The sequence below is a fragment of the Scyliorhinus torazame genome, chromosome X (assembly GCF_047496885.1).
Source record: "Scyliorhinus torazame isolate Kashiwa2021f chromosome X, sScyTor2.1, whole genome shotgun sequence".
NCBI classification, from domain to species: Eukaryota; Metazoa; Chordata; class Chondrichthyes; order Carcharhiniformes; family Scyliorhinidae; genus Scyliorhinus; species Scyliorhinus torazame.
Window position 1 is genome coordinate 11703550 of NC_092738.1, and position 13605 is coordinate 11717154.

Genomic DNA, 13605 nt, shown 5'->3' on the forward strand with positions numbered 1-13605 from the left:
GACAGTTGTGCGACTTCCAGTTGACCAGTTGAATGACTCCAGTCGGACAGTTGACCAATCCCAGTTGACCAGTTTGATGACTCCAGTCGGCCAGTTGACCAATCCCAGTTGACCAGTTGAATGACTCCAGTCGGACAGTTGACCAAATCCAGTTGACCAGTTTAATGACTCCAGTCGGACAGTTGACCAATCCCAGTTGACGAGTTTGATGACTCCAGTCGGACAGTTGGGCGACTCCCAGTTGACGAGTTTGATGACTCCAGTCGGACAGTTGAGCGACTCCCAGTTGACGAGTTTGATGACTCCAGTCGGACAGTTGAGCGACTCCCAGTTGACGAGTTTGATGACTCCAGTCGGACAGTTGGGCGACTCCCAGTTGACCAGTTTGATGACTCCAGTCGGACAGTTGAGCGACTCCCAGTCGACGAGTTTGATGACTCCAGTCGGACAGTTGAGCGACTCCCAGTTGACCAGTTTGATGACTCCAGTCGGACAGTTGAGCGACTCCCAGTTGACCAGTTTGATGTCTCCAGTCGGACAGTTGACCAATCCCAGTTGACGAGTTTGATGACTCCAGTCGGACAGTTGACCAATCCCAGTTGACGAGTTTGATGACTCCAGTCGGACAGTTGACCAATCCCAGTTGACGAGTGTGATGACTCCAGTTGGACAGTTGACCAATCCCAGGTGACCAGTTCAATGACTCCAGTCGGACAGTTGACCAATCCCAGTTGACGAGTTTGATGACTCCAGTCGGACAATTGACCAGCTCCCAGTTGACCAGTTTGATGACTCCAGTCGGACAGTTGACCAATCCCAGTTGACTAGTTTGATGACTCCAGTCGGACAGTTGACCAATCCCAGTTGACCAGTTTGATGACTCCAGTCGGACAGTTGAGCGACTCCCAGTTGACCAGGTTGATGACTCCAGTCGGACAAATGACCAGCCCCCAGTTGACCAGTTTGATGACTCCAGTCGGACAGTTGACCAGCTCCCAGTTGACCAGTTCGATGACTCCAATCGGACAGTTGACCAATCCCAGTTGACCAGTTGAATGACTCCAGTCGGACATTTGAGTGATTCCCAGCTGACCAGTTTGATGACTCCAGTCGGACAGTTGACCAGCTCCCAGTTGACGAGTTTGATGACTCCAGTCGGACAGTTGACCAATCCCAGTTGACCACTTGAATAACTCCAGTCGGACAGTTGAGCGACTCCCAGTTGACGAGTTTGATGACTCCAGTCGGACAGTTGACCAGCTCCCAGTTGACCAGTTCGATGACTCCAGTCGGACAGTTAACCAATCCCAGTTGACCAGTTTGATGACTCCAGCCTGACAGTTGACCAGCTCCCAGTTGACCAGTTCGATGACTCCAGTCGGAGAGTTGACCAGCCCCCAGTTGACCAGTTGAATAACTTCAGTCGCACAGTTGAGCGACACCCAGTTGACCAGTTGAATGACTCCAGTCGGATAGTTGACCAATCCCAGTTGACCAGTTTGATGACGCCAGTCGGAGAGTTGACCAATCCCAGTTGACCAGTTTGATGACTCCAGTCGGACAGTTGAGCGACTCGCAGTTGACCAGTTTGATATCTCCAGTCGGACAGTTGACCAATCCCAGTTGACCAGTTTGATGACTCCAGTCGGACATTTGACCAATCCCAGTTGACCAGTTTGATGACTCCAGTCGGACAGTTGAGCGACTCCCAGTTGACCAGTTTGATGACTCCAGTCGGACAGTTGAACAGCTCCCAGTTGACCAGTTTGATGACTCCAGTGAGACAGTTGACCAATCACAGTTGACCAGTTGAATAACTCCAATCGGACAGTTGACCAATCACAGTTGACCAGTTGAATGACTCCAGTCGGACAGTTGACCAATCCCAGTTGACCAGTTTGATGACTCCAGTCGGACAGTTGACCAACCCCAGTTGACCAGATTGATGACTCCAGTCGGACAGTTGAGCGACTGCCAGTTGACCAGTTTGATGACTCCAGTCGGACAGTTGACCAATCCCAGTTGACCAGTTGAATGACTCCTGTCGGACAGTTGACCAATCCCAGTTGACCAGTTTGATGACTCCAGTTGGACAGTTGAGCGACACCCAGTTGACCAGTTTGATGACTCCAGTCGGACAGTTGACCAGCTCCCAGTTGACCAGTGTAATGACTCTAGTCGGACAGTTGGCCAATCCCAGTTGACCAGTTTGATGACTCCAGTCGGACAGTTGACCAATCCCAGTTGACTAGTTTGATGACTCCAGTCGGACAGTTGACCAATCCCAGTTGACCAGTTTGATGACTCCAGTCGGACAGTTGAGCGACTCCCAGTTGACCAGGTTGATGACTCCAGTCGGACAATTGACCAGCCCCCAGTTGACCAGTTTGATGTCTCCAGTCGGACAGTTGACCAGCTCCCAGTTGACCAGTTCGATGACTCCAATCGGACAGTTGACCAATCCCAGTTGACCAGTTGAATGACTCCAGTCGGACAGTTGAGTGATTCCCAGCTGACCAGTTTGATGACTCCAGTCGGATAGTTGACCAGCTCCCAGTTGACGAGTTTGATGACTCCAGTCGGACAATTGACCAATCCCAGTTGACCAGTTTGATGACTACAGTCGGAAAGTTGACCAATCCCAGTTGACCAGTTTGATGACTCCAGTCGGACAGTTTAGCGACTCCCAGTTGACCAGTTTGATGACTCCAGTCGGACAGTTGACCAGCTCCCTGTTGACCAGTTCGATGTCTCCAGTCGGACAGTTGACCAGCTCCCAGTTGACCAGTTCGATGACTCCAGTCGGACAGTTGACCAATCCCAGTTGACCAGTTGAATGACTCCAGTCGGACAGTTGAGTGACTCCCAGCTGACCAGTTTGATGACCCCAGTCGGACAGTTGAGTGACTCCCAGCTGACCAGTTTGATGACTCCAGTCGGACAGTTGACCAATCCCAGTTGACCAGTTTGATGACCCCAGTCGCACAGTTGAGAGACTCCCAGTTAACCAGTTCGATGACTCCAGTCGGACAGTTGACCAGCTCCCAGTTGACCAGTTTGATGACTCCAGTCGGACAGTTGACCAACCCCAGTTGACCAGTTTGATGACTCCAGTCGGACAGTTGACCAATCCCAGTTGACCAGTTTGATGACTCCAGTCGGACAGTTGACCAATCCCAGTTGACCAGTTGAATGACTCCAGTCGGACAGTTGACCAATCCCAGTTGACCAGTTGAATGACTCCAGTCGGACAGTTGACCAATCCCAGTTGACGAGTTTGATGACTCCAGTCGGACAATTGACCAGCTCCCAGTTGACCAGTTTGATGACTCCAGTCGGACAGTTGACCAATCCCAGTTGACTAGTTTGATGACTCCAGTCGGACAGTTGACCAATCCCAGTTGACCAGTTTGATGACTCCAGTCGGACAGTTGAGCGACTCCCAGTTGACCAGGTTGATGACTCCAGTCGGACAAATGACCAGCCCCCAGTTGACCAGTTTGATGACTCCAGTCGGACAGTTGACCAGCTCCCAGTTGACCAGTTCGATGACTCCAATCGGACAGTTGACCAATCCCAGTTGACCAGTTGAATGACTCCAGTCGGACAGTTGAGTGATTCCCAGCTGACCAGTTTGATGACTCCAGTCGGACAGTTGACCAGCTCCCAGTTGACGAGTTTGATTACTCCAGTCGGACAGTTGACCAATCCCAGTTGACGAGTTTGATGACTCCAGTCGGACAGTTGACCAGTCCCTAGTTGACCAGTTGAATAACTTCAGTCGCCCAATTGAGCGACACCCAGTTTTCCAGTTGAATGACTCCAGTCGGACAGTTGACCAATCCCAGTTGACCAGTTTGATGACTCCAGTCGGACAGTTGACCAATCCCAGTTGACGAGTTTGATGACTCCAGTCGGACAGTTGAGCGACTCCCAGTTGACCAGTTGAATGACTCCAGTCGGACAGTTGTGCGACTTCCAGTTGACCAGTTGAATGACTCCAGTCGGACAGTTGACCAATCCCAGTTGACCAGTTTGATGACTCCAGTCGGCCAGTTGACCAATCCCAGTTGACCAGTTGAATGACTCCAGTCGGGCAGTTGAGTGATTCCCAGCTGACCAGTTTGATGACTCCAGTCGGACAGTTGACCAGCTCCCAGTTGACGAGTTTGATGACTCCAGTCGGACAGTTGACCAATCCCAGTTGACCACTTGAATAACTCCAGTCGGACAGTTGAGCGACTCCCAGTTGACGAGTTTGATGACTCCAGTCGGACAGTTGACCAGCTCCCAGTTGACCAGTTTGATGACTCCAGTCGGACAGTTGACCAATCCCAGTTGACTAGTTTGATGACTCCAGTCGGACAGTTGACCAATCCCAGTTGACGAGTTTGATGACTCCAGTCGGACAGTTGGGCGACTCCCAGTTGACGAGTTTGATGACACCAGTCGGACAGTTGAGCGACTCCCAGTTGACGAGTTTGATGACTCCAGTCGGACAGTTGAGCGACTCCCAGTTGACGAGTGTGATGACTCCAGTCGGACAGTTGGGCGACTCCCAGTTGACCAGTTTGATGACTCCAGTCGGACAGTTGAGCGACTCCCAGTCGACGAGTTTGATGACTCCAGTCGGACAGTTGAGCGACTCCCAGTTGACCAGTTTGATGACTCCAGTCGGACAGTTGAGCGACTCCCAGTTGACCAGTTTGATGTCTCCAGTCGGACAGTTGACCAATCCCAGTTGACGAGTTTGATGACTCCAGTCGGACAGTTGACCAATCCCAGTTGACGAGTTTGATGACTCCAATCGGACAGTTGACCAATCCCAGTTGACGAGTGTGATGACTCCAGTTGGACAGTTGACCAATCCCAGGTGACCAGTTCAATGACTCCAGTCGGACAGTTGACCAATCCCAGTTGACGAGTTTGATGACTCCAGTCGGACAATTGACCAGCTCCCAGTTGACCAGTTTGATGACTCCAGTCGGACAGTTGACCAATCCCAGTTGACTAGTTTGATGACTCCAGTCGGACAGTTGACCAATCCCAGTTGACCAGTTTGATGACTCCAGTCGGACAGTTGAGCGACTCCCAGTTGACCAGGTTGATGACTCCAGTCGGACAAATGACCAGCCCCCAGTTGACCAGTTTGATGACTCCAGTCGGACAGTTGACCAGCTCCCAGTTGACCAGTTCGATGACTCCAATCGGACAGTTGACCAATCCCAGTTGACCAGTTGAATGACTCCAGTCGGACAGTTGAGTGATTCCCAGCTGACCAGTTTGATGACTCCAGTCGGACAGTTGACCAGCTCCCAGTTGACGAGTTTGATTACTCCAGTCGGACAGTTGACCAATCCCAGTTGACGAGTTTGATGACTCCAGTCGGACAGTTGACCAGTCCCCAGTTGACCAGTTGAATAACTTCAGTCGCCCAATTGAGCGACACCCAGTTTTCCAATGGAATGACTCCAGTCGGACAGTTGACCAATCCCAGTTGACCAGTTTGATGACTCCAGTCGGACAGTTGACCAATCCCAGTTGACGAGTTTGATGACTCCAGTCGGACAGTTGAGCGACTCCCTGTTGACCAGTTTGATGACTCCAGTCGGACAGTTGAGCGACTTCCAGTTGACCAGTTGAATGACTCCAGTCGGACAGTTGACCAATCCCAGTTGACCAGTTTGATGACTCCAGTCGGCCAGTTGACCAATCGCAGTTGACCAGTTGAATGACTCCAGTCGGACAGTTGACCAAATCCAGTTGACCAGTTTAATGACTCCAGTCGGTCAGTTGACCAATCCCAGTTGACGAGTTTGATGACTCCAGTCGGACAGTTGGGCGACTCCCAGTTGACGAGTTTGATGACTCCAGTCGGACAGTTGAGCGACTCCCAGTTGCCGAGTTTGATGACTCCAGTCGGACAGTTGGGCGACTCCCAGTTGACCAGTTTGATGACTCCAGTCGGACAGTTGAGCGACTCCCAGTCGACGAGTTTGATGACTCCAGTCGGACAGTTGAGCGACTCCCAGTTGACCAGTTTGATGACTCCAGTCGGACAGTTGAGCGACTCCCAGTTGACCAGTTTGATGTCTCCAGTCGGACAGTTGACCAATCCCAGTTGACGAGTTTGATGACTCCAGTCGGACAGTTGACCAATCCCAGTTGACGAGTTTGATGACTCCAGTCGGACAGTTGACCAATCCCAGTTGACGAGTGTGATGACTCCAGTTGGACAGTTGACCAATCCCAGGTGACCAGTTCAATGACTCCAGTCGGACAGTTGGCCAATCCCAGTTGACCAGTTTGATGACTCCAGTCGGGCAGTTGAGCGACTCCCAGTTGACGAGTTTGATGACTCCAGTCGGACAGTTGACCAATCCCAGTTGACCAGTTTGATGACTCCAGTCAGACAGTTGACCAGTCCCAGTTGACGAGTTTGATGACTCCAGTCGGACAGCTGAGCGGCTCCCATATGACGAGTTTGATGACTCCAGTCGGACAGTTGAGCGACTCCCAGTTGACCAGTTTGATGACACCAGTCAGACAGTTGACCAATCGCAGTTGACGAGTTTGATGTCTCCAGTCGGACAGTTGACCAATCCCAGTTGACCAGTTTGATGTCTCCAGTCGGACAGTTGACCAATCCCAGTTGACGAGTTTGATGACTCCAGTCGGACAGTTGACCAATCCCAGTTGACGAGTGTGATGACTCCAGTCGGACAGTTGACCAATCCCAGTTGACCAGTTTGATGACTCCAGTCGGACAGTTGACCAATCCCAGTTCACCAGTTTAATGACTTCAGTCGGACAGTTGAGCGACTCCCTGTTGACCATTTTGATGACTCCAGTCGGACAGTTGAGCAACTCCCAGTTGACCAGTTGAATGGCTCCAGTCGGACAGTTTACCAATCCCAGTTGAGCAGTTTGATGACTCCTGTCAGACAGTTGACCAATCACAGTTGACCAGTTGAATAACTCCAGTCGCACAGTTGAGCGATTCCCAGTTGACGAGTTTGATTATTCCAGTCGGACAGTTGACCAATCCCAGTTGACCAGTTTGATGACTCCAGTCGGACAGTTGAGCGACTCCCAGTTGACCAGTTTGATGACTCCAGTCGGACAGTTGACCAATCCCAGTTGACCACTTGAATAACTCCAGTCGGACAGTTGAGCGACTCCCAGTTGACGAGTTTGATTACTCCAGTCGGACAGTTGACCAATCCCAGTTGACCAGTTTGATGACTCCAGTCGGACAGTTGACCAATCCCAGTTGACGAGTTTGATGACTCCAGTCGGACAGTTGACCAGCTCCCAGTTGACCAGTTCGATGACTCCAGTCGGACAGTTGACCAATCCCAGTTGACCAGTTTGATGACTACAGCCTGACAGTTGACCAGCTCCCAGTTGACCAGTTCGATGACTCCAGTCGGAGAGTTGACCAGCCCCCAGTTGACCAGTTGAATAACTTCAGTCGCACAGTTGAGCGACACCCAGTTGACCAGTTGAATGACTCCAGTCGGATAGTTGACCAATCCCAGTTGACCAGTTTGATGACGCCAGTCGGAGAGTTGACCAATCCCAGTTGACCAGTTTGATGACTCCAGTCGGACAGTTGAGCGACTCGCAGTTGACCAGTTTGATATCTCCAGTCGGACAGTTGACCAATCCCAGTTGACCAGTTTGATGACTCCAGTCGGACATTTGACCAATCCCAGTTGACCAGTTTGATGACTCCAGTCGGACAGTTGAGCGACTCCCAGTTGACCAGTTTGATGACTCCAGTCGGACAGTTGAACAGCTCCCAGTTGACCAGTTTGATGACTCCAGTGAGACAGTTGACCAATCACAGTTGACCAGTTGAATAACTCCAATCGGACAGTTGACCAATCACAGTTGACCAGTTGAATGACTCCAGTCGGACAGTTGACCAATCCCAGTTGACCAGTTTGATGACTCCAGTCGGACAGTTGACCAACCCCAGTTGACCAGTTGAATGACTCCTGTCGGACAGTTGACCAATCCCAGTTGACCAGTTTGATGACTCCAGTTGGACAGTTGAGCGACACCCAGTTGACCAGTTTGATGACTCCAGTCGGACAGTTGACCAGCTCCCAGTTGACCAGTGTAATGACTCTAGTCGGACAGTTGGCCAATCCCAGTTGACCAGTTTGATGACTCCAGTCGGACAGTTGACCAATCCCAGTTGACTAGTTTGATGACTCCAGTCGGACAGTTGACCAATCCCAGTTGACCAGTTTGATGACTCCAGTCGGACAGTTGAGCGACTCCCAGTTGGCCAGGTTGATGACTCCAGTCGGACAATTGACCAGCCCCCAGTTGACCAGTTTGATGTCTCCAGTCGGACAGTTGACCAGCTCCCAGTTGACCAGTTCGATGACTCCAATCGGACAGTTGACCAATCCCAGTTGACCAGTTGAATGACTCCAGTCGGACAGTTGAGTGATTCCCAGCTGACCAGTTTGATGACTCCAGTCGGATAGTTGACCAGCTCCCAGTTGACGAGTTTGATGACTCCAGTCGGACAGTTGACCAGTCCCCAGTTGACCAGTTGAATAACTTCAGTCGCCCAGTTGAGCGACACTCAGTTGTCCAGTTGAATGACTCCAGTCGGACAGTTGACCAATCCCAGTTGACCAGTTTGATGACTCCAGTCGGACGGTTGACCAATCCCAGTTGACGAGTTTGATGACTCCAGTCGGACAGTTGAGCGACTCCCTGTTGACCAGTTTGATGACTTCAGTCGGAAAGTTGCGCGACTTCCAGTTGACCAGTTGAATGACTCCAGTCGGACAGTTGACCAATCCCAGTTGACCAGTTTGATGACTCCAGTCGGCCAGTTGACCAATCCCAGTTGACCATTTGAATGACTCCAGTCGGACAGTTGACCAAATCCAGTTGACCAGTTTATGACTCCAGTCGGACAGTTGACCAATCCCAGTTGACGAGTTTGATGACTCCAGTCGGACAGTTGGGCGACTCCCAGTTGACGAGTTTGATGACTCCAGTCGGACAGTTGACCAATCCCAGTTGACCAGTTTGATGACTCCAGTCGGACAATTGAGCGACTCCCAGTTGACGAGTTTGATGACTCCAGTCGGACTGTTGAGCGACTCCCAGTTGACCAGTTTGATGGCTCCAGTTGGACAGTTGAGCGACACCCAGTTGACCAGTTTGATGACTCCAGTCGGACAGTTGACCAGCTCCCAGTTGACAAGTTTTATGACTCCAGTCGGACAGTTGACCAATCCCAGTTGACCAGTTTGATGTCTCCAGTCAGACAGTTGACCAATCCCAGTTGACCAGTTTGATGACTCCAGTCGGACAGTTGAGCGACTAACAGTTGACCAGTTTGATGACTCCAGTCGGACAGTTGACCAATCGCAGTTGACGAGTTTGATGTCTCCAGTCGGACAGTTGACCAATCCCAGTTGACCAGTTTGATGTCTCCAGTCGGACAGTTGACCAATCCCAGTTGACGAGTTTGATGACTCCAGTCGGACAGTTGACCAATCCCAGTTGACGAGTGTGATGACTCCAGTCGGACAGTTGACCAATCCCAGTTGACCAGTTTGATGACTCCAGTCGGACAGTTGACCAATCCCAGTTCACCAGTTTAATGACTTCAGTCGGACAGTTGAGCGACTCCCTGTTGACCAGTTTGATGACTCCAGTCGGACAGTTGAGCAACTCCCAGTTGACCAGTTGAATGGCTCCAGTCGGACAGTTTACCAATTCCAGTTGAGCAGTTTGATGACTCCTGTCAGACAGTTGACCAATCACAGTTGACCAGTTGAATAACTCCAGTCGCACAGTTGAGCGACTCCCAGTTGACGAGTTTGATTATTCCAGTCGGACAGTTGACCAATCCCAGTTGACCAGTTTGATGACTCCAGTCGGACAGTTGAGCGACTCCCAGTTGACCAGTTTGATGACTCCAGTCGGACAGTTGACCAATCCCAGTTGACCACTTGAATAACTCCAGTCGGACAGTTGACCAATCCCAGTTGACGAGTTTGATGACTCCAGTCGGACAGTTGACCAGTCCCCAGTTGACCAGTTGAATAACTTCAGTCGCCCAATTGAGCGACACCCAGTTTTCCAATGGAATGACTCCAGTCGGACAGTTGACCAATCCCAGTTGACCAGTTTGATGACTCCAGTCGGACAGTTGACCAATCCCAGTTGACGAGTTTGATGACTCCAGTCGGACAGTTGAGCGACTCCCTGTTGACCAGTTTGATGACTCCAGTCGGACAGTTGAGCGACTTCCAGTTGACCAGTTGAATGACTCCAGTCGGACAGTTGACCAATCCCAGTTGACCAGTTTGATGACTCCAGTCGGCCAGTTGACCAATCCCAGTTGACCAGTTGAATGACTCCAGTCGGACAGTTGACCAAATCCAGTTGACCAGTTTAATGACTCCAGTCGGTCAGTTGACCAATCCCAGTTGACGAGTTTGATGACTCCAGTCGGACAGTTGGGCGACTCCCAGTTGACGAGTTTGATGACTCCAGTCGGACAGTTGAGCGACTCCCAGTTGCCGAGTTTGATGACTCCAGTCGGACAGTTGGGCGACTCCCAGTTGACCAGTTTGATGACTCCAGTCGGACAGTTGAGCGACTCCCAGTCGACGAGTTTGATGACTCCAGTCGGACAGTTGAGCGACTCCCAGTTGACCAGTTTGATGACTCCAGTCGGACAGTTGAGCGACTCCCAGTTGACAAGTTTGATGTCTCCAGTCGGACAGTTGACCAATCCCAGTTGACGAGATTGATGACTCCAGTCGGACAGTTGACCAATCCCAGTTGACGAGTTTGATGACTCCAGTCGGACAGTTGACCAATCCCAGTTGACGAGTGTGATGACTCCAGTTGGACAGTTGACCAATCCCAGGTGACCAGTTCAATGACTCCAGTCGGACAGTTGGCCAATCCCAGTTGACCAGTTTGATGACTCCAGTCGGGCAGTTGAGCGACTCCCAGTTGACGAGTTTGATGACTCCAGTCGGACAGTTGACCAATCCCAGTTGACCAGTTTGATGACTCCAGTCAGACAGTTGACCAGTCCCAGTTGACGAGTTTGATGACTCCAGTCGGACAGCTGAGCGGCTCCCATATGACGAGTTTGATGACTCCAGTCGGACAGTTGAGCGACTCCCAGTTGACCAGTTTGATGACACCAGTCAGACAGTTGACCAATCGCAGTTGACGAGTTTGATGTCTCCAGTCGGACAGTTGACCAATCCCAGTTGACCAGTTTGATGTCTCCAGTCGGACAGTTGACCAATCCCAGTTGACGAGTTTGATGACTCCAGTCGGACAGTTGACCAATCCCAGTTGACGAGTGTGATGACTCCAGTCGGACAGTTGACCAATCCCAGTTGACCAGTTTGATGACTCCAGTCGGACAGTTGACCAATCCCAGTTCACCAGTTTAATGACTTCAGTCGGACAGTTGAGCGACTCCCTGTTGACCATTTTGATGACTCCAGTCGGACAGTTGAGCAACTCCCAGTTGACCAGTTGAATGGCTCCAGTCGGACAGTTTACCAATCCCAGTTGAGCAGTTTGATGACTCCTGTCAGACAGTTGACCAATCACAGTTGACCAGTTGAATAACTCCAGTCGCACAGTTGAGCGATTCCCAGTTGACGAGTTTGATTATTCCAGTCGGACAGTTGACCAATCCCAGTTGACCAGTTTGATGACTCCAGTCGGACAGTTGAGCGACTCCCAGTTGACCAGTTTGATGACTCCAGTCGGACAGTTGACCAATCCCAGTTGACCACTTGAATAACTCCAGTCGGACAGTTGAGCGACTCCCAGTTGACGAGTTTGATTACTCCAGTCGGACAGTTGACCAATCCCAGTTGACCAGTTTGATGACTCCAGTCGGACAGTTGACCAATCCCAGTTGACGAGTTTGATGACTCCAGTCGGACAGTTGACCAGCTCCCAGTTGACCAGTTCGATGACTCCAGTCGGACAGTTGACCAATCCCAGTTGACCAGTTTGATGACTACAGCCTGACAGTTGACCAGCTCCCAGTTGACCAGTTCGATGACTCCAGTCGGAGAGTTGACCAGCCCCCAGTTGACCAGTTGAATAACTTCAGTCGCACAGTTGAGCGACACCCAGTTGACCAGTTGAATGACTCCAGTCGGATAGTTGACCAATCCCAGTTGACCAGTTTGATGACGCCAGTCGGAGAGTTGACCAATCCCAGTTGACCAGTTTGATGACTCCAGTCGGACAGTTGAGCGACTCGCAGTTGACCAGTTTGATATCTCCAGTCGGACAGTTGACCAATCCCAGTTGACCAGTTTGATGACTCCAGTCGGACATTTGACCAATCCCAGTTGACCAGTTTGATGACTCCAGTCGGACAGTTGAGCGACTCCCAGTTGACCAGTTTGATGACTCCAGTCGGACAGTTGAACAGCTCCCAGTTGACCAGTTTGATGACTCCAGTGAGACAGTTGACCAATCACAGTTGACCAGTTGAATAACTCCAATCGGACAGTTGACCAATCACAGTTGACCAGTTGAATGACTCCAGTCGGACAGTTGACCAATCCCAGTTGACCAGTTTGATGACTCCAGTCGGACAGTTGACCAACCCCAGTTGACCAGATTGATGACTCCAGTCGGACAGTTGAGCGACTGCCAGTTGACCAGTTTGATGACTCCAGTCGGACAGTTGACCAATCCCAGTTGACCAGTTGAATGACTCCTGTCGGACAGTTGACCAATCCCAGTTGACCAGTTTGATGACTCCAGTTGGACAGTTGAGCGACACCCAGTTGACCAGTTTGATGACTCCAGTCGGACAGTTGACCAGCTCCCAGTTGACCAGTGTAATGACTCTAGTCGGACAGTTGGCCAATCCCAGTTGACCAGTTTGATGACTCCAGTCGGACAGTTGACCAATCCCAGTTGACTAGTTTGATGACTCCAGTCGGACAGTTGACCAATCCCAGTTGACCAGTTTGATGACTCCAGTCGGACAGTTGAGCGACTCCCAGTTGGCCAGGTTGATGACTCCAGTCGGACAATTGACCAGCCCCCAGTTGACCAGTTTGATGTCTCCAGTCGGACAGTTGACCAGCTCCCAGTTGACCAGTTCGATGACTCCAATCGGACAGTTGACCAATCCCAGTTGACCAGTTGAATGACTCCAGTCGGACAGTTGAGTGATTCCCAGCTGACCAGTTTGATGACTCCAGTCGGATAGTTGACCAGCTCCCAGTTGACGAGTTTGATGACTCCAGTCGGACAGTTGACCAGTCCCCAGTTGACGAGTTTGATGACTCCAGTCGGACAGTTGAGCGACACTCAGTTGTCCAGTTGAATGACTCCAGTCGGACAGTTGACCAATCCCAGTTGACCAGTTTGATGACTCCAGTCGGACGGTTGACCAATCCCAGTTGACGAGTTTGATGACTCCAGTCGGACAGTTGAGCGACTCCCTGTTGACCAGTTTGATGACTTCAGTCGGAAAGTTGCGCGACTTCCAGTTGACCAGTTGAATGACTCCAGTCGGACAGTTGACCAATCCCAGTTGACCCGTTTGATGACTCC